At 33.1% G+C, this 24,518-nt stretch overlaps 1 protein-coding gene across 8 annotated transcripts in view; it reads left to right on the forward strand.

Moving 5' to 3' along the window:
- LOC118182519 (prominin-1-like) overlaps positions 1-24,518 on the forward strand; it is a 355,539-nt gene that overhangs the window by 164,548 nt on the left and 166,473 nt on the right. Inside the window, exon 1 of one of the 8 annotated variants that reach the window (XM_035351872.2) lies at positions 23,742-23,990. The exons of 6 other annotated variants lie outside the window; for them this stretch is intronic. The gene's annotated coding sequence lies outside the window, so the exon portion shown is untranslated. Of the gene's footprint in view, positions 1-23,741; positions 23,991-24,518 lie in introns of those variants that run through there. One more of the 8 variants, XM_035351870.2, reaches the window with a different exon arrangement.

The following is a 24,518-nucleotide window of genomic DNA, read 5'->3' on the forward strand; positions in this document are numbered from 1 at the left end:
GGACTTGATAAAATATGTCTTGCACCGACAATTTTTTTTTCTGAGAAAAAGCATTTCATATTGATTTTCTGTGCCATTTTTGTGCAATTCTGAGATTTTTTTAAAGTGAAAATAAGTCGATGTGTACATGGATACCGAGTATGTGCAATTCTTAAAAACGTGTCAAGCAGTGGGGGATTCTGCACTTTACCCGAAATTCTATCGCAGAGTTTTCATCATGTGCATTTCCCAGATTGTTAAATCCATAGGATATCAAAAAAGAATTAAAAATTGAACTAGTATTTTAATGGCGTCTAAAGAAATATAGAACTATTATAAACTTGCGCAATCTGAAACCAGCACGTACGCTAGGTTTGGCACGCTGTTAAATGAGCGTGTTTGCTAGATTTGGCGCTCTCGCACATACATTTTCGCTGCAGTTTGTTATACAGCGAAAATGTATGTGCGAGAGCGCCAAATTAAAACGGAATAGTACCGGACTTTCTAAGGGAAAATGGCTCGTATACACTTCACACATGGAGAAAACCACGAAAACGCCCATGCAGTCAGCCCGTTCGCTGGATTCGAACCTCAATCTCTTTCTATATATATTGAAACAACTTATATATTATATATGTATGAGCCATGCATCAACTCATGGCAATTGAAATTGAATTGTTAGTAAGCAATTAATGATAATAAAATGCATTACTGATGTATCTAATAAGATGTATTATTGATGAAAGTACATGAAATTAATCAAAACTGCAAGATATCTGGTTAAAAGGTACTATTCTATTTTCGGAGCCAGATTTTGTATGGATGTATGTATTCATGTTACGTGTGTGTATGCACATACACTTATACACACGTTGAACACTGAGTTCAAATCCAGGCAAATTGTTTGGCGTCATGAGTGTTTTCGTGGTTTTCCCCATTTGTAAAGTCTATACCAGCCAGTTTCCTTTAGAAAGTCCTCCACAAAGACATCCCTTCCCACAGGCAGATAGACCTAGTGTACTTTGCCGTACTAAACTAAAATGAAACCCAAACCACTCGTGGATACATACATACATTGCATGTCTGAATCCTGTCCAGATAACAGAAAAGTATCGGTTAAAATTGAGCTTTTAAAGATATGTGAAAAGAGTTTTGAATTAAAATCCAGACTATAATTTCATTGTCTTGTAATAAATACATTGGATTTAAGATTGCACTGTAACTATTTAATATGAATTCCACTAAGCTGTCAATAATGCTTTATACTTACATTAAGTACTGAAATCAAGATCAGAATGTTATGAATTAGTATTATTGTTCGCATAAGTGCTTCAAATTTAGAAGTCCATTCTATTATCAATAATTTAATATTCATTTTTAATAAACAAGAACAATATGATACTAATTATTACATTTATTTATTTACAAGTTCTATAAATTGCAATAATTTCCTTTTCCAATATCTTCTTTCGCAAAATACTTTGTCTATAATTCCTTTTTTAAATGTTAATTTCTCTTCATCATAAGTAAAATATATGCACACATTATTGATGAAAAATTATTTAATTAAAATGTTCAAAGTATATGTTACAGAAAACAAACATATTGATGTCTATAATACATTTATTAAAACTTATTTATTTATTATACTAAAATAATCAAATTCTCAGATTAATAGATAGAGTTTGAAAAGCAAAGGTCTAAGAAATTGTGTAATATTTATTTACATAAGAATGACTGTATATACATAATGATCACAAGTTGTCTTTTACTCAGACATTTCATGCTAACCTGTTTTTATTGCATTCGAGTTTTAAAAATAAATATTTTTAATGATTTTTTACTACTGTTTCAAATTCTGATTTTTATGCCAGTCAGAAATGATTTCCTTCGAGTATACAGAATTAAATTATTTATTTCTGTATTAGTCATCGCATAAAAAAATAACCAAAATGTGAACTTGTAATGTTGAAAAATTTCTCTCTGAAGTAAAATTATTGCCACTACATAATTTCAGCACACACTAAATATTACAGTATGTAAAAGAATATAGTGTATTGCCTGTAAAATTAATTATACTTACATATTAACACAACCACCTTAGCCCAATTTGGATTTAACACATGAAGAGGTAAAAATTATTCATTGGGTGCAAGTTGAGGGTTTTCACAACTTTTCTTAAATAGATATCCAAATTTTTGATATCTATCATAAGTTGGCTAACATTATCAAATTATGAGAAGAAAAAATACTTTAGAATTTAAAATATAAATTTTAATTAGTCAATAAGGAAATAAAGCATGTTCATCTCCAAATCTTTCTGTAATTGTTTTGCCCTGTTCTTTTCCCTAAGTGGTTTGTTTTTGCTTGGAAAAAAATTAAATAATTTCAGAGACTCGGCATCACACAAACTTCAGCAGCATCGGCTATCTACCAAATGCATTTCCTTTTTGTTTCTTTTAGAAATTTTGTGGCAAAATTTTGTTTTCCTGTAGAGATTCCACTGTAGTTTTCTCCATTGTTGATAAATTCCAAAGAGTACATTTTAAAATTAGGCAAAAAATATCACAATTTGTTCATAAAAAATGTTGAAACTTGAAATACAACACAAAGAATATATACGAAAATGGCGACATTGCCCTATTAAAGGATTGTTATGAGTTTGGTTGCTAGAGTTTGACACATTTTAAAAATTTGACGAGTTCTACTGAGGTGGTTGCAAGTAATAAATTAATTGCATTGTAATATGTGCATTTTTTACTGTTAGGAATATAAAATTTTTACTTATAATAAATATCTGAATATGCTAATTATTTATTTGCCCTCTTATGTAATTTTGATAAATTAGCCACTATTTATTTTACATCAGTAATCGTCAGACTCATTTTAAATTTAGTTTCAGTATGAATTTCTTTTGTTCTCTGGTATCTTATGTTTAAATTGACGTCATGTAAAGCAACATAAAAAATATATGAAAAGCAGACAAATGAACAGATATGAAAATTCATCAGTTCAGTTTCATAGATATTCCGTACAGTAAAACCTCTAAGTTAATTAATAGGTGGGACTAATGAAAAGTACAACTTCACATACAGGATCTGTCAGAAAAATACATAGAAACTTTAACAGATGATATCTATATATAGGTTTCAAAGTTGAATTATCTTTATAATATGTAGTACGATATTTCCTTAACATGTTCGTATTCTCACATATATGTAACACATGACAGTGAACCAAAATACATTTGGAGGACTTTGAGGGATGTTTTGTAGTACAAGAAATCGGTTAGGCTAGAGGTCCTTCATCAAAACATTATGGCAGAATGTGCAGCAGTTGCCTCAAACACATCGACTAAACATTGTTCAAATAACTGTTCAGTATTGTGCTATATCTCTAGCTGTTAATGGCTACTGCTGTGACTGAGCAATCTAAGTAATTGTACAGGTACATATTCATAAATATTATTATTAAACCTAGTATAGCCTATGATATGTATGATTTAATTAACTTATAATTAAGTTCAATACTAAAGCACAAAAATTTTCTTTTATTATTAAAGTGTGTGCATTTTTCTGATAGGCCTTTTATAAATATAGATGAATTTTAGTTTAATAGGACCGAGGGCCAGACCACTATCACCGAGTGGTAAAGTCGCTGAATACTAGATATTCAGTCCAGGGTTCAAATTTTGCCAAATGCGCTGGCTGCATGGGCGCTTTCATGGTTTTCCTCAAGTGTAATGTGTTTAAGAGCCAGTTTCCCTTTGAACGTCCTCCATAAAAGACTTCCCTCCTGTTACTCAGATAGCACTCGAGTACTTTGCATAATTAAATAAACCAAACGAAACCAAGGGCAAAAAAATCACTAAACCGAGGGCACTAAATCACGCTATTTGGCCGGTCAAAGGGATAATATGCAAGAACCTAAAACAGTATTAAAATTAATACACTGCATTTTTGTGGATGCCAATTGCCTCGTATTTAGCACACATTTCTAATTAGCATCTATGTACCCCAAAGCCTTTTATCATTTGAGCAAAGGATCTTTTGTCAAACTTGTGACTATCATACATTTTTCTGGTGGATTTAAAACTGTGTAACTTCACGTTCCCTTAAGTCAGGGATGAATATTTCACAACATGTGAAGAAAACATATATTTATTTTCTCATATGTCGAACTTTGTTTCAGTATTATACTCAAATATAAGACTTCATGCTATATTTAAAGTTTATATATATATCAATATACCAGAGCCTGATCTTTACATTAAAAAAAATCACATCACAGGAAACGAAATTTGAGATTAACATTACATGATATTCAAATTTGTATAATTTTAATTTCAGCTTCAACATTATTCATTTCCTAGATTAAATCTTAACATGGACTATTTAGATATGTTATGTCCTACACTTGGAAAACACTTCTTTCCCTGCAAAAAAAAGGGGCCCACCAGTTTCAGTATGAATATGGCAAGCGGTTAAGTCGCTGAACACTGGTAGTTCGGTCTGAGGTTCGAATCCCGCGAACAGGCTGGTTGCACGGATATTTTCATGGTTTCCCCCATGTGTAACGTGTATACAAGCCAGTTTCCCTTAGAAAGTCCTCCATGAAGGCATCCCTCTGCTTAGACAGATAGCCCTCGAGGCATTGCCATAAATCACATAAGCCAAATCAAACCCTGCAAAAAGGTTAGAAACAGATTATCCTTTTAACACAGTAAACCTTTTCTTTGTGATCACTTCTGAAACTGACTCCTTCTCCTCAATATACAAATTCTGGTACTGAATATCTTTTTGAAATGACAAACTCTACACAAAATTAAAATCATGTAGAACTGCTGGTGGTCATCTTAGAGAGGGTTCACTGTATTTATTAAAGGTCAGAAATGTATTCAACTATTTCTAAAAATGCAAATTAATCAACACAATCTGGTATTAAGTACTTTGTTACTGTAAGCATAATTAATAACAACTTCCGAGTTTGAATGATGACAGTTTATTACATTAGCGAATGTCATTTGCTTGACAAATATGAAGAATTTCTTTTGAGGAGCTGTTTTGCTTGTATGGTTGGTTTGGTTTTTTTGATTATGGAAAGCATGCAAGGTCTATGTGGGAGGGATGTCTTTGCGGAGGATTTTCTAAGGGGGAAAACTCTCATATTTATGTTACGCATGTGGAAAACCAGGTAAGTGCTCATGCAGCCAGCCTGTCCAACTGGAATCAAACTCAGATCGAACTATCAGCGTTCCAGTCACCACACACAGCGCTTCAATCACGCTGTGTGTGGAGGGTCATGAAGGTTAGGCTAGGTTAGGTTATTTAATTACGGCAAAGCCTCGAGAGCTATCTGCCTAAAGGGATGCCTTCGTGGAAGACTTTCTAAGGGAAACTGGCTCGTATACACGTTACACACGGGGAACACCACGTAAACACCAAGCCGGCCAGCCCGTTCGCGGGATTCAAACCTTGGACCGAACTACATTGTTCAGCGACTTTACCGCTCGGCTGCTGGTGGGTTCGAGGGCCATAAAGGAGAATTATTACATGCACTGAAATCTGAATTCTAAACTAAATGTATAAAGAAAGCAATGGAAATTCCCTTATCAACACTAGTTCTTATTAAATTAAAATACTACATAAAATAAATTTATAAAGCTATTGAATGAAAATTTTCTGTTAACATATTTCAGACATGTGTAAGGAATAACAGATTATTTCTAATATTAAGTAATTTTCTTATAAAGGAATTAAAAAATAAAAACAAGCAAAAGCTTCTTTAGAGAAATTATTCTACTATTAAAAATCATATACGACTGGAATTAACATCCCACTTTATCCCAAATTAAATAAATGCATTTTTAAGTGATAAATCAAGTTGTGCAGAAATATTAAATATGAATACAATCATCTTTATTTAAAAAAATAAACTGAATATGAAGATGTGAAAAATTAAGAGAAAAAAAGCTTTGTAGATTATTTGCTAGAAATCTGACATTCTGAAAAATGAATACACGCATACACACACATTCACCATATTTATATGCAAACACACACATATTGATAGATATAATTCACGTATGATTAATTATATATTGAAAATATATGTATGTGTGCATGCGTATGTATACACACTCACGCATATAGTGAGAAATTTTGTAAAGTTTGAGACATAAATTTATATTCCTTCTGGAACAGTAAGGAAATATTACTTTAAAGGAAAATTTTAAAAAATAGTATCACTAGAACGAATTTACATTGCAAAGTAAAAATGTTTTTCATTCAAACAACGCACTTCTTAACGACGAATAGCAGAATGTAAACAAACGTCAGAAATGTGACATCACTCATGTGGGCGGAGTTAATGGTGACCCTTATCTGGATTGTCATTGGCCAAACTCAAGCCGTTGTCCTAACAGTGTACATTTTGCTTATATGCTACCGGGAAAATGGCTGAAGGGAACACCAAACGTTAAATTTATAAACTGCGTAGAATTTTACTTCATAAAAAAAAGTTATTACGTATAACAAAATTACAATGAAATAAATATCCCTTAATACAAATATTAATTATCCTAATAAATAAATTAACCAACTTCCCTTTGCAAAATCTTAAGAATTCAAATGGTATAAAGGAGGTTAAGAACTTTGTTTCCTAAAAAAAATCACTCAAAACTTTTCAATATCTTAAAAAGAGTGAAAGAAGCAATAAATAACATAAAAGAATACAAAAAATTCTGAAAAGCAAAGTATAATTAATGATATTTTATCTTATATTTTCAAGAGCAAAAATTACAAGGAAATAAGGTATATCCCTTAATGCAAATATTAATTATCCTAATAAAAATTAACCAACTTTCCGTTGAAAAAAAAAATCATGCAAAACTTTTCAATATATTACAAACAGTGAAATAAGCAAAAAAATAACATGAAAGCATCTCAAAAAACATAAAATTCCGCGCAGAATTTTACTCTGCACAACAACTTTATCAAAAAAAATTAATAAAAATGGATTATATATGTATAAAAATGACAATGAAATATGTCAATCTCTTAAAAACAGCGACGTAAGAAATACGATGAAAAATTGTTGCCAAACCCATATTTCTAAAAGAATGAAACAATTCAAAATGATGCGATATCATCAAAAATCTATCAACAACAATAAGACAGGAAAATTGTTGCCCAAATCACATTTTTAAAGATGTGAGATGTGAGAAATGTACTCGGAAGCTTCATTTAAAAAATCTTTTAAAAATACAAAATATTATCATTTTTCCAACATTTTTTTTGTAAAAGCATTCGCAAGGATGAAAGTTTAACGTGTCCAAAAATCAAAGAAAAATAATCTATACATTTTTAAAAATAAACTTTTTTAGAAAAAATCCCATTGAAAAGGTGTTAAGCTCACTTTATTAAATAAATTCGTAGTTAATCGATTTATAGAAACACGAAATTTATTTTAAGTTCGTAAAATAGCTAAGTGCCTACGTTTCATGACGATGTGAAAATGGAGTGTGTAGAGTAAAATCTCGCTTTCCTATAGCCCATTATGTCTCAAAATGACGCGATTTCGTCACTAAACATAAAATAAAAAAATTCGAATTCGAATTTCGAAAAAATCGCTTCGAGGTGCACTGGCTTTTGTCTAGATGCACCTATGTACCAAATTTCGTAGCCGTGGGTGTATTAGCTTACGCGCAGCGCAAACAAAAGACACACACACACAGACTCTTTCTTTTATTATATGTAGAGAAGATAGCAAACGAAAGACACACACACACGGACTCTTTCTTTTATTATATGTAGAGAAGATAGCAAACAAAAGACACACACACACATACTCTTTCTTTTATTATATGTAGAGAAGATAGCAAACCAAAGACACACACACACAGACTCTTTCTTTTATTATATGTAGAGAAGATAGCAAACCAAAGACACACACACACAGACTCTTTCTTTTATTATATGTAGAGAAGATAGCAAACGAAAGACACACACACACAGACTCTTTCTTTTATTATATGTAGAGAAGATAGCAAACGAAAGACACACACACACAGACTCTTTCTTTTATTATATGTAGAGAAGATAGCAAACAAAAGACACACACACACATACTCTTTCTTTTATTATATGTAGAGAAGATAGCAAACGAAAGACACACACACACAGACTCTTTCTTTTATTATATGTAGAGAAGATAGCAAACAAAAGACACACACACACAGACTCTTTCTTTTATTATATGTAGAGAAGATAGCAAACTAAATAAATCAATACAAAAACCGTAATAATAGTATTGGCAATAAGAGTGAGTATTTGTTAAATAAAAGCAACTACAGGGTGGTCATAAAAAACTTCTCCGATATGAACCACTACCGCCCTATCGAAATGAAATTCCAGATAATGTTATTTGAAGATATGCGCTCGAGATGTGGATGATTTAAAACAATAGAGCTCTCACGGTTGCGATGAAAAGTTTCGAAATTTTTGAATGGCAATACTCCCTTTTTTCCTTACTCGAATTGATCAGCGCATTGAAAAACAGTAAATGACGTTGGGAGGATACACGTATGACGAAAGCTGCCGACGTTAAAATATTTTCCAAGGAAAAGCATTGTAAAGGACTAATGCCAACACAAGAGAGGAAAGATAAAATAACTTTTATTACAATTACAAGTTTGCAACGTTTCAAGATAGAGTTATCTCTTGTAACTTTGCAGTCTCCTGGTCACCGCGATCCCCCCGAACTCTCTCCAAAGTATTTCTGATTCTAGGGTTATCTGAAATCTAAGTTGTACACATCACATCCAAGAGATTTGTCAGAATTGAAAGATGCCGCAAAGCTTGAAATTATACAGAGTCCTTCCGCAATATTAGTTCGTAATTGTTTTCAACAATCTCGTATGCAATGCATTTGCGTCTAGGTGGACAAGTTGAAAGCTTGTAATTCCAATAAAAGTCTCCACCCTCCGTCGTCTCTTTGTTGCCATTAGCCTTTATAATGCTCTTCTTTGCAAATGAAAATCACCGGCAATTTTCGTCGTACGTGTTTTGTCTCAACGCCGTTTATGGTTTTTCAATGCGCTGATAATTTACGCAGGGAAAAAGTGGGTGTTGCCGTTCGAAAATTTCGGAATTTTTTCACTGCAGCTGTAACCGTCAGATTATTTTAAATCACCACAATCTCGAGCGCATATCTTCAAATAGCAATATCTGAAATTTCAAAATTTTAAGAACTGAAACCTTTCTAACCTAAACCCAAATCTTCTGTTGGTGAGCTTCCATACTGAATAACTGCGCACTTTTGCTTCTGCCTCTTGCCTCTTGAACGCTACTTCACCATGCTCTCTTTCTATGGCAACATTATAACAAATGTAAATGTTCTTGAATTAGAGTGCCAATTAAATTGTGGCCACAAATGTCACTTGAAATAAAAATGAAATTTAATTCGCGTCGACTGCCAAGTTTCCTAGTCATTACGGAATCAATATTTTAGCATTCTACGCAACCAGAATTAATCTCTTTCAACATGGATCTACACTCCATGCTATCTACATGCTGCGCCATCAGTATTTCTGAGTTTCTACGTCTCAACGTTTCTACATCAGTACTTCTAAACTTTGTTTTTATTACATTTGAGTAGGACAGGATTGGACCAGATGCTACAAACCTGAAAAGAAAAATTTATTCGTCCACTTCTTCTAACCTTCAAGATATTTGCAGTCTGTGTTATTTTATGTGCGAATCGTTCTAAAATAAGTGCGTTACAAATATTATTTTTAACCTCGTGGCAGTGTCTATATAATTAATTAACAATCTCTTCGAATAGCCGATTGTATAACAGAATTCAACAAAGATGGAAGCAAAAGCGTGCAATTAATCAGTATGGAATCTCACCAAGAAAAGGTTTTGGTTTTAAATTGGAAAGGTCTCAGTTCTCAAAGTTTTGAGTTCAAGTTCCGAATTAGCTACGTCATTAGCATTACACAAGCCATATGACATAGTTTAATCTAGAAATGGCGCAGTACAGGAAAGTTAATACTGTTTTGGAATACACCGAGGAAATACCCAAATTAAAAATGCTAAATTCAAAGGCTATTACTAAATTAAATTATACAGCTGATGTATATGTTTTTTATCGTACATATATACATATATATTACAAGTTTTATTTCAAAATAAAATGATTTTTTTAAATGTTATCCTATCTGAAGAAAAATGTACAGAGCCAATAAATAGTTTCGTATATTAAGAGTGAAAAAGTATTTTGAGCGTAAGATGTAAACCAAACTTTTGTTACGAAAGCGAAAAAAAAAATGTAAGAAGTAATGCAAACAATTAAATTAAAGAATGATAAAAAAAATATATTAATCACCCTTTGTTTAATGTTTCAAACAGAACTTTTCAAGGAATTAGTATTTAAAGCATTAAACCGGAACCATTAATGAGTGCCGAACAACATGTTTCGTTCTTTCCGACAAGAACGAAACATGTTGTTCGGCACTCATTGTTTCGTTCTCTTTCGACACGTGGCCCACCAGCGGCCGAGCGGTAAAGTCGCTGAACACTGGTAGTTCGGTCCGAGGTTCAAATCCCGCGACTGGGCTGGCTGCATGGGTGTTTTCGTGGTTTTCCCCATGTGTAACGTGTATACGAACCAGTTTCCCTTAGAAAGTCCTCCACGAAGGCATCCTTCCTCTTAGGCAGATAGCCCTAGTGTGCTTTGCCATAATTAAATACATCAAATACACACCATACACCGCTCTTCTCGACATTATAGGACTCAAACCATTGCAAATTAATTTTTTGTAAAATTATTTTTCAAATAGTCGTATAAAGAACCATCCCTACATGCTGCCCGTCGCTCCTGGAATCACAAGCACAGAAAATATAATAAAATTAAGTCAAATTAAATTAAACTGTAATAAATAAATAAAAAAAATCTGAAAGGTTTCAGATTTTAATTTACGTCCAAAGCAGCGTTTTTTAACGTTTTGTATGTTACCTTTATTTATTAAATATCATGTTCTTTGCACTTAAACCATAAAATGCAGTTTAACAGCAATGTCGCAAAATAATTTTCAAATGAGCATATCTTAAAATTTCTGATACACAGTTCCGCGCGCTAGAGACAAAAAGGTTCCTCCCACCGTGGAATGCTGCCATTGCTCGCTTTTAAATCGTTGATTTTGTTGCTCAAAAATTCGTTAAAGTTTTACAAAATAGAAAATCTATAATAAAACAAATTCCAAATTTCAAATTTGGTCTTCCACATGCCCATATTCGTAGGAGGATTACGTCGTTCAAAATTCGATGGCTCTATGTACCGGTGTTTTATCACAATGCGAGAAATATACATACATTTATGCAGATTTTTCATTATTTAATTTCTTTAAATATAATTAACATTTGGTGGCAACAGTTTGAAAAGTGAAACGGACATTTATAGTGATCGCAAGAAAACAATAGTCTTTCAGGGACAAAGCCCCTCTTGACTAATAATACTAAATACAGAATGATAGGAAATAGAACGAAAACCTGTACGCAAATACTTTCGAAAGCGTTATTCTTTTAAATTATTAAAACTTCTCATTAGTCAACTTTACAACTAAAAAATAGCTGACTCGTCAACGTGAAGGTCTAAACTTTTAATAGTAAAAATGAAACCTTATTCATTTTAAGAACTTTAACTAAGCATGCTTAAATTGGAAAATATATACGGATATATCTTTCGAATCCAATAATAATTTACCATAATTAGAATACATATTAATTAATTCATGATGACACTAAAATACGTTATTAATTCATTTGAACGTTAGACATCTATGTATTCATTTGGTAAAACATATAAAGCGGTTTTTAACTTATGTTTTGCATAATTCTGTGACATCACACTCAGAGTAGACCACTGAGAGCTTAGTAGTCGTTTATATAGATTTTTATTTTGAACCCGATGAAACCTTCATGTTCTGAAATTGTGTGGGAGCTTTTGTTCTGCATTTGCCTACGCCTGTGCCCTATTTACAAGTCAAGCGAAAAAAAAAAAAATCTAAATAGGTCATATGGATCCGTTTATTTATTCTTCCCTTTCATTTGCCATATAATTTCACTATACTTTTGTGAAAGGGGTGAGCAAAGATTATTTCCGAAAGCTCTTAAAAATTGAAATTCTCTGTGAACATGAACGAAGCAATCAGTTTCTTGAACATAACTCGAGCAATCGAAACTTTGAAAATGAATTGAAAGGAAGGCACGCAAAATCACAATGAAATTAGTTTGCTTTCAACTAAAGTTTTACTCTTAAAAATTCATTACACGAAAACGATGTTCACCACTGAACAATTCAAATTATCCAAAACTACGCGACAGCCAGTCTGTGTGCCAGATACCAAACGAGACACTCTGCAATTGTTACCAGGAATGTCAGGAATGCTAGAGCAAGTGTGAATTACATGATTGGAACGGAACATGTTCTGTGTATATCAGTGATTTCAAATAAAAAGGCTGAATGCATTCTGAGAGGCGAAAATCAACAGGATCTCTCTTCTTCGTAAGCAAATTATTTTGTGCTTACGCATTAGTTTGTATGCATGAGTATACAAATTTATTCTGATCGTTTCCGACAAACCTAAATTGGAGGAGTCGGAATTTTTCAATTCAACTGTTGAGCAGGAATTCATTGGTCTTTCAGGCAATCCCCAGGCAGTAGATATCTTTAACATTACAGTATAGTTATGTAAAGGAGCTACAGTATGCAAATTATGACACTGGGGGGGACGAAAATTAGGCCAGTTTTCAGATTGATTTTGCATTAGTTTGTGTTAAGCTCTGTATTGACTAGTAATAGCTCACTTAGAATTGATACGAAAGTACTATATTAAGTAAATAAAGCTTTGAATTGCAAATAGTTCAACACCTTTACGAAAAATGTAATTACACCTTTAGAAAATTACGTTGTAGTACGTAAGTTATATTCAGAGATTTCTACTGACTCAAGACTTTTTCAAATACTGTGGATTCATATTCAAAAGCTGACATTCAAAATTCCTTCTATAGGTAACAACCTATATAATTTCTTTGTACATATCCACACACATGTAATTTCATTAACGAGTAAAAGAGAAACTAACAGAGTTTAACGAACTTGAAAATTTAAATAATTCACCAGCTTTTTCGTTAGTTTTAGCAGAAGAAAAATGAAAATGATTATTAAAAGACCAAAGATGCGTAAAATGAAAAATATTCAATTTCTTCTAAATAAATTCATACTTTGTTAGTCCAAAAGGCGTTAGCCCAGAAGGGCTTTTAATTTCGTTTTGACATTTTGTGTTGATTCACTATAATTGTCGGTTCACTTTTTAAACTGTTGCCACCAAATGTTGTAAGGATCTTAAGTTTTACTAACGTTTATTTTATTTTAAATCTTTACTATCACTTCTTATTTTCTACTTCCGGCCAGAATTATAAGCGTTAACGTATTTTATGCAAAATTTGTCTGGCGAACGCCAAGTACTTAAGTTGTGGCTTTTTGCCAAGCGAGAGAGAGGAAGCAGTTAGTCGAAGCAGGCCGCTTACCTTAGAAGTTTTAGTCAGTTGCTGGTTGCCTTCCAGGCCAGAGGTTTGTGTATGTGTGTATTTAATTATGGCAAAGCACACTAGGGCTATCTGCCTAAGAGGAGGGATGCCTTTCGTGGAGGACTTTCTAAGGGAAACTGGCTCGTATACACGTGGCCAAAGGTTTAATCCTCTTGATAACTTTAAGCGTATTGTAGTGTTAGCAGTTCTCTGTACTACATACGGCTTCCTGTTAATATAAGGCCAATCTTCCACGTTATTATTTCAGAGTTAAGTTAGAGTTTAGTTCTATTTTTATATTCTTACGTTTAGACCACGAGTAGTGGGTCTTTGTATTCCGAAGTACGGAAATAATTGTAAATAGAGAAAAATAAAGGGTTTTGTATACCCTTCTTGTGTATCCTGTCTACTTCCCATAGTTATTGAACATAGCTTTAGTAAGCTCTCTGTTCCGAGTCAGGTCCTTGCATGTTCCCGAAGAAAGTAAGACGGAACATTGAACCTGATAATGTTAGAGTCCTGTATTATATTTGAAGAAATAAAATAATGAAAAATCTGCATAAATGTATGCATATTTCTCACATTATGATAAAACAACGGTACATAGAGCCATCGAATTTTGAATGACGTAATCCTCCTACGAATATGGGCATGTGGAAGACCAAATTTGAAATTTGGAATTTGTTTTATTATCCATTTCATATTTTGTAAAACTTTAACGAATTTTTGGTTAACAAACTCAAGGATTTCAAAGCAAGCAATGCCAACATTCTACGGGAAAAAAAAAAAAAAAAAAAAAAAAAAAACTTTTTATCTCCAGCGCGCGAAACTGTGTATCGGAGATTCTTAAGATAGGCTCATTTTAAAATTATTTTGCGACATTGTATTGAACCGAATTTTATGGTTTAAATGCAAAGAACATGATATTTAATAAATAAAGGTAACACACAAAACGTTAAAAAATCGCCCTTTTGAACGTAATTTAAAATCTGAAACCTTTCAGATTTTTTTTTTTTTTTTATATTTAAAATTTTTTTTCTTTCATTATTTATTTTGGAAGAGAGTGGCAGTTTAATCTACAATAATGAATACAATGTTCAAAAAGAGGCAAGTGAGCTACTTGTCACACACTGTGGAATTAACTGTAAAGTGTGTTTGTGTTGATAAATGAAAAGTATATGTTTAGTACTGGGATCCTCAACCTTTTTGTCCTTAAGAACACATTTTAGAATATTTGTTAGATGGCGGTCACCAGTTACTTTTCCAAGGTGAATTTACAGTTGTATACAGTTAATAATTAATACATGCATATAAAAAAGGAGATCGGTCGCATTTCGCTTTATGCTGGTATCTGTGTTGGACGCAGTTCTGTTTCATTAAAAATGTAAAAAATTTCACACATAACTTTATTGAAAACTAAAACATTTTTACTGTAATCGCACAGCGACAATCACACGTTAAACGATCGGCGGGCAGCATGGCACCCGCGGGCATAGGTTTGGAAACCCCTGGTTTAGTCATGGAGGTCCTCCATGGGTTTAGTAGATCTAATTTCGTATTGCTGCAATACTGTATATTCTGTACTGTTCTGGCTAACTCCCCATATTGAATAATTATATACAAATTTATTGATGTCTTTTTTAATTTTGTAAGAAATTTTTTCCCTCCTTCCATGCCTTCGTGGTGTAACGATAGCACACTCGGTGCGTATGCGAGATGTCCAGGTTCAAGTCCCGACGAGAGCATTGCACATTTTTCACATCTCGTGCTTTAAAAAATAATAATAATAAAGTGTATTTGTGTGTGTGTGTGTGTATTTAATTATGGCAAAGCACACTAGGGCTATCTGCCTAAGAGGAGGGATGCCTTTCGTGGAGGACTTTCTAAGGGAAACTGGCTCGTATACACGTTACACATGGGGAAAACCACGAAAACACCCATGCAGCCAGCCCGTTCGCGGGATTCGAACCTCGGACCGAACTACCAGTGTTCAGCGACTTTACCGCTCGGCCGCTGGTGGGCTAATAATAATAAAGCACAAAGGGGCTTTTTTTAACGTTTTATGTGACATTTATTAAATATCATGTTCTTCGCACGTAAACCATAAAATTAAGTTCAACAGCAATATCGCAAAATAATTTTAAAATGAACATATCTTTTCATACACAATCTCGCGCGTTGGAGAATTTTTTCCCCAAAACAGTGTTGCCATTGCATCCAAGTGCATCCAAGTGTTGCCATTGCTCGCTGAGTATATTAATCAAAAATTCGTTAAAGTTTTACAAAATATCAAGTAGATAATAAAAAAAACTCCAAATTCCAAGTTGGGGCTTTCAGATGACCGTATTTTAGTGGAGGACAACTTGAAAATTTGATATCTGTAGGTGCCATTGTTTTTTAGAAATTCGAGAAACATACATACATTCATACAGATTCTTCATTATTTAATTTCTTTAAATATAATGCAGAGGGATAATATTTGGTGGCAACAATTTGAAAAGTTATTCGCCGTTTATAGTGAACCAATGCAAAATGCCAAAATGCTTTTGAGCTTTTTTTTTAAACTTATTTTTAAACTTTTTTAAAACTTTAAAAAAAATTATGTCTCATTATTTCAAAACCTAATGTTTTCAAAATCTAGTGTCTCATTGTTTCAAAAACCTAATGTTTTCAATCTTTTTTCTTCTTTCTAGAAAGTTTTGCTTGCACGTCTATACTGACAGGAACGTTAAAGCCCTTAAAAGCACTATTTTAACCCTTATAAAGAAGCACTTTACAAAAGAATTAAAATCAGCTTTATTTTTTTTACAACATTTATTATCTGTAAGATGTCTTTTAGCTGTTTTCAAGCATTTAGAATTATTTTTGGCAAATTTTTGTTTGCATTTAAATTTTTAACCAGCAAGATAAATGACTATTATCTTGCGTATCAGACAGTTCTTTCAGTTATAAATATTTCATTCCGATAAACGAAAGTGATAACGTAATTTTTTTGTTAGCTTTTGAAAAAGTATTTGCACTTTTACATTATTCAAAATTCGTGCCACTTCGCATCTTATCCGAGAAGTTTTATGACAGCGGCGAAGATAAGTTTTCGCCGCAACTGCATTCTCGGATTACACGAAATGTCGCCAACCTCGTAACTTTTCAGGAGCCTAATCTCTTCTAATCTATAATTGATTAGCGGGCGATCTGTTTGTAAACGACTAGCCTCGTTAACGAAAGTAATTATGTTGAATTACAATGACAACATCCTTCCCTTGTTATTATCTTCATTATCGCCGCTTGGTGTGCAAGACATTATCTCCACTTTATTAAGCACTTTAAAATATTAAGGTTCCGAAAGAGCTGCTCTTCATGACACTGCAATAATTAATTATCTACAGCCGTAAATTACATTGATATACGTGAAATAAATTGCGCGCAATTATTTTTCAGTTGTATTCGAAAGCTGTGTCATTGTTTTAAGGGATCGGAGGAATATTTTGTGGCCGTCTATTTTAGAAAAGGTAGAAAGAACGTTTTTGATATTTTAAAATTACTAATCAAAAATGAAATTTTTAGCATGTCGAAGAAAACTTCTTGGTATTTAATTGACTTCAATTCGCAGATTTCGCATCCTGGCAAAACTAACTGTCCCTCTTGAGGAAACTATTTGTTGCAAGCCTCATGCGCAAGCGATTCATTGAACTAAATGCACAACTATCTCTTGAATAATGAAATCTTTTCTCAATTAAGTAGGTGTGAAAGCCTCTATGTGGAGTTAATTTATGATGAAGCATTATTGTATGAATTGGGGTTAATTTATGATGAAACATTATTGTATATTTTTTTCTTTTCAGCCACTTAGCTTTGCTATTTTGACCAACTCTTCCTCCCCCCAAACTGCGCGTTTTGAATGTGCCCCGAGTGTGCTACCATTACACCACAAAGGCATGGTGGAAGGAAGGACAAAATACATTATAGTTGTAGAGTCATTAGGATTTTTTTTAGAGGCCAGCAAGATGAAAAATTAGCAAACGCCTTCGCCGGGAATCGAACCACGGACCTCTGAAATACCGGCTCAGTGTGCAGAACCACTACACCACGAAGGACGCTAGGAAAGTGGGAGAAATACCTTATATACTCCCCTTTTTAAAGGGCGACTAGGGTTTTAAGGGACCTAGTCGCCAACTCCTGGGTGCGGAGAATCATCATCCACAACCCTTTTAGTTCGGGCGTCACTTGTAGTGTCATTAGGTTAATTGAAAGCAAGAAGGATTGAAAAATTAGGGAATGAAAGCAAGAGGGATTGAAAAATCTTCTTCAAAAGAAGAAGGGGAGGGAAAAAAAAAAACCCGCGAAGTAACTCCACCATCTGCCGCTGTCGTTACCATAGTTACAAGGCAAGCCAGGCAATTGAAAATGACGGTAAAGTGGCGATTCAGACTACAACGTACCAGTCTTCTTAACTTTGATGAAGAAAATTTAAGTTTACGTTTATTGAAATTAGTCTCTTTTTTATTGCTCATAAATTTAAAAAAAAAATGGCTAATATAATACATTTCTATTAACACCCTTAAATTAAAATAGGTTTAACTTTTCATACATATAGGTTCGATAGAATTCGTAATTATACTTTCTTTACTAAATCTTGGCTGAGAAATGCTGCTGTAGCAAGTGAATATGATAGTAAAATTATAGCTTTTTTTAACCAGAGTTTCTACATATTCTTCTTTAGTTTTAATTACTTTCCAGAATTCATAAAACGTTTAAGGAAGCGAGAGTGAAAACACTTAAAGAAGGGGAAGTACTCCATAGAGAAAGAACAGCAGTCGATAAATTAATTGCTTTTCAGGGTGATGATACATTTGGGTCCACTCTGAAAAGATACTTAAAGTTTTACTTCCCTTTGGAAACAATAGATAAAAGCTGCGAGCGAATTTTAAAAGGTATTTAAAACTTCAAATCTCACAGCACGCATTTGGAATCTTTCTGGTACATTAGACTGATTAAGAAGAAATGAATTAATGAGATTGAAATGCTAATGATGTCCATATTTAATTTGTTTACGTCATTATGACGACAGAATGCAGCCATTGATTTTTTACAGCATAAAACGTTAAATGAGAAAAGTGATGCACGAATCACGTTAATGTTTCTTGAGTTTTATAATAACGCAAAAGATTTTATATTATTTTTGTTCTTGTACCACTTTTCTTTACTCAGTTCTGAGAATGAATGGTTAAGTATTGTAAATGGGATGAAAAAATATGATAAATTAAAACCATGACTTGGCTTATTTGCTGAAGAAAGGGTATACTGCTAAAGAGAAGGAATGCTTTCGTGGAGCATTATTTTAGGAAAAGTGGCTCGTATATCGATTACGCATGAGGTAAATCACAAACTCTATGCCGCCAGCTTGTGCTTCAGAATTAAAAACCGGTAGAACTACCAGTGTTCTGATGTCTGATCGTTCAGCTATTGGAAGACATCCTTCTGTAGCATTTGCTAAAGATAAAAAGAAACTTGGAAGTCTTTATACAATACAGCTAAAAGTAGCTCTACTTTTTACCGTAATTTGCACTGAAAGCAAAATTATTAAAATACTGAATTATTATTAATTCCTTGAACGAAATAAAAAGGAAGTATTGTAATCGCGAAACGTTTCAGGCAGAATATTTCAACGAAAATATCCATTTTGACCGCTATCGAATGCAATTTCATGATGATTTTGCGTGACATCTGTACGTAAGGACAGAATAAAAGTCTCTTTAAAAGACTCTCCAAAAGAATTACAAAACTGCTTTAAAATGAATTCTGAAGAGAATTTTTCGTGATGTCTGTACGTACGTACGTACGTATGTATCTCGCATAACTCAAAAACAAGTAGCCTCAGAACGTTGGAGGTTTGTACATAGGACTGCTATAACATGTAGATGTGCACGGCGTATTTTGGTTGCAATCGGCCGCACCAAACGTATATAAATCTGTTACCCGGCTCAGTGATCTCAGTTTCCTTACTCTTATATGTTTGTAAATTGTGCATTTCTTGCTTTAAAAATAATTGAATTATGTTGTTCTTATCTTCCGGTTAAGGTTTTTATGCCTTTAGGAAATCTGCAAGCGATATTTGTGGAATTATCAACAATTTAAAAGCTGTTTAAGTGTGGTTAAGCCTATTAAACAGCTTATTATTAAATAGCTTTTCGCGAAGTGAGAACTGAATTAATTAATTTTTAAATAACATGGCGGACATTTTTGTTTATAATTGAAACAGCAGAATAGTAGATTTGTTGCCGATCGAGAGAGACTAAGCTTCGCAAAAACAAAGATTATTGCGAATTAAATCATGCTTAATCCTTTCTGGAATTTTTTCGAGGGAATAAGTGTTTGTAATTTTTAATATAGATATGAGTTTTTATGTATTTTTGCCTTGTCGCGAAGTGAGAACTGAATTAATTGAATGAGATTGTACACATCAGATTTTTATAAAAAATCTTGATGAGGACACCACATGGCTTCCTTGTACGGCCTATTAAATTATGCACATTTTTTGCTGTGCTTCATTTGAACTTATTTCTTCGAATTTCTTAGAGATGTATTTCTCATTCAATTAATTCAATTTTCACACCGCGGCAAGGCAAAAATACATAAAAACTCAAAAGATCCTCATTAAAAATTGCAAAATACAGAAAAACATAAAACATTAAATACAGTTAAAAAAACAATTTTTACAATTAAAATTAGAGACTCCACGCAAAAACAAACATTCGGCCAGCGGGAGAGAAGGCAAATTTTTCGGTGCAGAAAAGTAAAAGTTTACTTTTGGTCCCACTCGGCAAAAAGACAATGAAGCTGCAGAAAGTGACTTATTTCACTATTCTACTGAATTTCAAATGTAAAGAAACGGCCGTGCGTTCGCCACTTTTAAATTGTTGACAATTCTACAACTATTGCATGCAGATTAACTAAAGGCATAAAAACCTTAACCGGAATATAAAAAGCCCATAATTCAACCACTTTTAAAGTAAAAAATGCGAAATTTACCAACATATAAAAATTTAAAAAAAAACTAAGCTCACCGAGCGAGGTAACAGAGTGAGAATGTGTATATGATTGGTGCAAGCGCTTGCAACGAAAAAGGGAGGTGCACAACTAGATGTTATAGCAGTCCCATATAAAACATTTCAACGTTCTACAGCTACTTGTTCTTGAATTATGCGAGATACATACATACGTACGTACGTACAGTCGTCAAGAAAAAAAATCGCTTCTGAATCCATTTTATATTCATTTTGAGCAAAACAGTCCTTTATTCTGGCCGTACGTACAGATGTCACGCAAAAACATCGTTCAAGTGGTTTCGAGAGCGGTCAAAATGGATATTTTCATTTAACTATGATACCCTAAATTTTTCGCAATTACAATACTCCCTTTACTTCGTACAAGGAAGTAAAAATACATATAATAGGAATCAAAATCTCTTCGAATGCTCAATTCTTTAAACTGGTGCATTCCTCAATTTTATTGCCTGAGCATGTGATGTAATTTAGTATTCAGGACACTTGCATTTAGCCTCCGGGATTCGTTCTGCTTAACACTAGGAAATGGGAGGACTTGTATGGCTTCAGAATATGTGAAATGCATTTTAGAAGCCATAGCGAGCAGCTGTAATTAGTTGTCGACAATTCTGTTAATAATTGGTTGTATACTGACAGATTTTCGTGCGCAATTGAGATTTATATTGGAATAAAAGCTTTTCAGCGTATTCTGATATTCCGATTTACAGAAGCAGTACCCCGAACAACATTCACGGTTATACCGAAATCACGATTTATCCAAGAGCGGTTAAAAAACACAGGGGCGAAAAAAAAAGAATTATCCATATTTTAATTAATAGAAAATTACTGTGAACAATTTAAGTGTAATTTCAGGTAGTTTAATATGCAGAATAAATTCATTTGGTTACATAAATTAAATTAGTATCCAAAGTAAAAAGAACACACAGTAAATTTCTGAAGAATAAATGTCATTAGAAATGAAGAAATTAAGTTATAAATTTCTACTTATCTTTTCCTTTTTGTATTTTCCGTAAACAATTTTTTTTTCTTTGAAGTTGATGGTCTCTAAATGTAGTTTTTCTATCATTTCACAATAAACAAAATTCTTTATGCAAGGCCTGATTAATCGAAAGTTGATTTTTTATTAACGATACTAAACTAACAAAAATCACCTAGTTTCGAAGGTTAAATAGAACCCTCTTCTTCAGCTGGAGGGCACGAGAACTATCTGCCTAAGAGGAGGGGTGCCTGTGTGGAGGACTTTCATGCGGAGCTTTAACTGTTAGCTAAATATAGCAATATGCAAATCACCTTCGATACTACAGAGGCTGTTCGCACATTTTTTAGACGATTTTGGAAAGCGCTAATAAAAAATCGTTTGCTGCAAAAGACGTAATTGCAATTGTACTATGTTTTTAAAAGTCAAAATTATCGTCCGTGGCTTGAAAGTTTTGTTTTTATTCAAAATGGCGAATTTAACAAAGCAGTGGTTCGAAGACTACATTTACTCTCTTTTCGAAGAGAAATATGCATACTCCGTTATCCAAAAACGACGTGAGAGTCATGGTTTTGTGATATGTAAAGCGTCGATAGGTAACATCATCAACAAGAAAAGAAAAAAAACGTCAAATTGGAGCCTCAAGTGAGACAAAAATTCCAAACAAGTATCCAAAGAAAAAACGGACATCTTCGACTATTGCAAAGGTACGTTGTTTAATGTTAAAAGAAAATCCCCCTAGTCAAAGGACAGTTGCAAAATCATTAAAATACTCGGTGTCCACTGTAAACAAAATGATAAACGTTGATTTAAATCTTAAGAAAGCGAAAAAACGCAATGTGCATCGTCTTCTTCCAAAGCGTATCTCTCAACGCAGGACACGCTGCAGAATTCTATACGAGAAACACTTATCCAAAGAAAAATGGAAAACAATTGTCACAATAGATGAAGCATGGGTGTATTTAAATGATTGTAACAAAAAAAAAGAGCCATTTATTATCATAAAAGGGGAGAAAAAATTTAAGTACATGGTTCAAAGAATCGACAGAAACTTTTTCTAAGGGATTCATGATTGTTGCTGGTTTTTCTTATAATGGCAAGTTAAAAATAAAGAGAGTGCAAAAACATGTCAAGATTAACTCCAAATACTATCAGGAACATATTTTATCGCCAATTTTTCTGAATGAAATACCATCGCGTTACCCACAATGCCATCAATCTGTGAGACTCCATCAGGACAAAGCTAGCAGTCACACATCAAAATCCACTGTAAATTTTCTAAAAGAAATGGAACAAAAACCTGGTATCAAGGTCATACCCTTCACTGATATCCCTACTAAATCTTCCGATGTGTCACCTACGGATTTTTGTGCTTTCGGACTTTAAAAACTGCATTATCCAAACGTTGTCCCAAAATCCTAACGGGACTCTAGAAAGCTGTTCGGGAGGAATGGGATAGAATACCTCTTCTGCCACTTCAAAAGGCATTATTATCCTGGAAATTGTGGTGTCGAAAGATAGTTCAGAATAAGGGATGTCAAATAGAACATTTAAAACACAAGAATTTTATGTAATTTAGTTTTGTGAATACAATATACATCGTCTAAAAAATGTGTGAACAGCCTCTGTACAGAGGTGCAGACCTCTAGCTGTACCTGAGTTAAAAAGAGAAAATGCATATCATTTCAGATTGCTATATTAGAATTATTACGAACATATTCTTAATATCTTTTTTTATCTTTGTTAGTTAAATTTCTCTAAAAAGAAATCTTCTCGGATTTTTTTTTCTTTTTTTTTTTGGGGGGGGGGTTCAGAAATTTTCCAAATGTTCACGACTGCTGTTCATTAATTTCTCATTTTTTCCCTAAATTACTACCTTACCTATATGCAATAAAAGCATCTAAAATACTTTTCTGTGCGAAAAAAAATCCTCTAAAATTATAATAACTTAAAATGCTTAATCAATATTAAACATATAATATTATGTGCTTTCAAAATTTAAATTGATAAACCTATGTTTGCTCTTTCCCGTTTTAATAGCAGAAAGGGCGATAAATAGCCAAATATGTTAAACGCCGGCTACAGCGGGCGAAGTTTGTGTGATGGTCGCTCTTGTTGCAGCAAGCAAGGGCATCTGCTATATCACGTCCGCTTTCTCACTTGTCAGATGTTCGTTCTCTCGGTCGTTTTTTTGAAGCTCAATAGCACGCAAAAGCGCGCACGCTGCTATTGCCAGCGGCAGTGATTGTAATTCGGTGTTCCGACGGAAAGCTGTGTATGTAAATAATAACAGCTGGCTACAGTTACAATAGTGTATGAGTTTTAAGATCATCTCTTTCAAGGATTGGATTTCTAAATTTACGGATTTGAATATTTAAGGTAACGTAATGTTTAATTATGTTGTATTTTTGAAAAGACAGCCTAGAAGAGTATAATTTTTTTTCTTTCTGAACATATATATATATATATATATATATATGAAGTTAAGGTAAAATTTAATTTTCTAAGGTTGTGATGTTACCTGTTATTTCATATAACTAATTTTTGATATATGGGGAAATTTTGTTAATAGGTTCTTAGCCCATTAAAATTAAAACGTGTAAAAATTTATTATTTTTTACATGACATACTGTATTATTTTTAATTCAGCAGTTTTTTTAATATCATGCAACTGCTTTCTAAATATGAAAGCAGAAAAATCTTGAATGTTTTTAAACAGTATATTTTCCTCTGGCAATTTAGTTTTGTTGCGTGGGGAGAAGAAATTTTGTTTAAGTTAGATTGATTTTGTCGGGAGGGATTAGGAAAAAAAAATGAAGGAGGTAAAACTGCGTTAAGTTTTAAATATATTTGAGAGACTGACTTTTTAGATACACTTATACCTAGGTTTGCAAGAAATCTCTATTG

This window comes from Stegodyphus dumicola, chromosome 7 (genome assembly GCF_044657685.1).
Source record: "Stegodyphus dumicola isolate Sdum_Otavi_A_Nest chromosome 7, ASM4465768v1".
Classification (NCBI taxonomy): domain Eukaryota; kingdom Metazoa; phylum Arthropoda; class Arachnida; order Araneae; family Eresidae; genus Stegodyphus; species Stegodyphus dumicola.